The sequence below is a fragment of the Lactuca virosa genome, chromosome 8 (assembly GCF_052849685.1).
Source record: "Lactuca virosa cultivar CGN04683 chromosome 8, Lactuca_virosa_CGN04683_v6, whole genome shotgun sequence".
NCBI classification, from domain to species: domain Eukaryota; kingdom Viridiplantae; phylum Streptophyta; class Magnoliopsida; order Asterales; family Asteraceae; genus Lactuca; species Lactuca virosa.
The window spans coordinates 56,851,679-56,853,808 of record NC_136433.1 but is presented as its reverse complement, the minus strand read 5'-3'; positions in this window follow the sequence as shown (position 1 = coordinate 56,853,808).

Genomic DNA, 2,130 nt, shown 5'->3' with positions numbered 1-2,130 from the left:
GTATCATCTTTAAATCATCGAGGGGCCCACATATATCGCTTTTATCCCGAAGGTAAAAGGAATGGATAAACTTCGACTCATATGGCTTGTTCTACTACTTGTTGAATCATACACAAAGACACGTTTTATAACATCGAGTTACCGAATGCGTTTTCGTGCAATCAATGTACAACCAACTCATAGTAACAACTCATATCTCTAGGTTTGAAGAATATAAGATATTATCGTCTCATGATCACTCGTGATAAAATCCATGAAGTGATTCAAATGAGCGTGGGTTGAATCCAATACTCAGAACTTATGAGCACTCATGAGTGTTGTAGCACCACTTTGTCCACCAACTTGGACCTCTACAAACCAACCCATGACAGTCTTGATTCATATCTACTTCCAACATATGACCGACTGTGGATGGTTTGAATAACTTAATCATTCAGGAAGAGCGACTTAGTTATTCTGGAAGTCAAAACATGCAAAGTGAAACACAAGAATAAATGAATCAAATATGGTATCAAACCCTATGAATATAAATAAACACTTTTATTTATCACCATACTGATTACTCATTATTCATTGTTTCGGTTTTATCAACTTTATACTTGAATTAAAAACACTAGTTGTCCCATGCTCCAAGCATGTACACTATGTTTTTCTTAAACAATAGATTTGCCATACACCAAGTATGCACTCTATGTTTGTCTATGATCCTTACTTTGTGAAATAAACCAATTGAACATAATTTCAATGATTCTAATTTCACACTCCCAAATCCTTATAGAAAAATGTGAGAATTTCAAATTCCTATCATTTATCAAAATCTGTTTAGATTTTAAACTTATATGCACTGACCCTCCTGTAATGAATATGTACAAAGTCATAAAGACTTGTCAACAGTCATTATAAGGTATTCCAATGGAGATCAACTCCATGGAAACTAAGTCTCATATTCAAAGTACATTGCTTTGGACATGCTTCTTGCATTAAGTTTTCTAATCTTACACAGATAACTTCCACCTATGGAGACAACTCCATATTCTCATTTTGACTATCACTTCTGAATAAGAGATGCCTCTTTTCAGAATATGTCAATATGGTCCTTCCAAAATTAGCACTATACTTCCAACTGTCCCTGAGCAACCAATCTTTGGTAAACCTCAGATTGTCCTCGACAATTGCTTAATCATTTTAGTCATATCCAATTCTAGACCTTTTCCCTTCTTAATGCCTCTGGGCATTTGGAAAAATTTAGAAATGACAAATATTATAGCACATGCAATCGATCCTGTACCCAAAGCAAATGGTACACGATTCATGATGTCTCACATAAAGACATGATTCTAGACCAGTCTTTTGCTATAATATTTTTATTTGCCATGTTTTCAAAATTTGACTATGAAGAGGGATGCCGTAATCATAATCGAATTTTGAGAACGCAATATATAGAATTTCCTTAAGTTGAACCAATCCAACATGAAATTCATATATATATTCTTGACTAAAGATGATTAAGGTCTCAATCTAAGCCTTTAGAACTGAAATGAAGTATATCCTCTCCCTTAGTTATAGCAAAACAACTTTTTCAATCCCTGCAGCCTCACGAATTGAAACTTTTGTTTTCTATAATTAACATTGCTAACTTGCAACACTAACAATAATTATCATGCTCCCACTAACATGATGATTATTAGCATAACACTTATGCTCCCACTAGCTTTGACATGTACTCAGAAATCAGCTGGACTTCTAGAAATCAATACTTTATTGACTTCCTTACCAAAGTTCAGATTTCTGATACGAGATGCTTTGATAAAACTTTATCAAAATCATACACCTTTCCTTAGATAGCATGCATGTGTGTCTAAACAATTTCAGAACTATGAAAAGGGATGCCGTAATCATAGTCTCAATTGTTTAGACCTTTTGCCATCTGCTTCAAATCTACTTGGTGGAAGTGTTTCCTCACCATCATTTTCATGAATCAGAGAGAAACCTTATGACCCTTAGATTTTATGGTGTATGTGTTCTTATCCATGTGAATCGTCAAAACCATAGTCACAAGACAAGGATAATGACAAATCCAAACTCATATGGACTGAACTTATGCAATCTTAACTTCTTGCCACCTGGCAG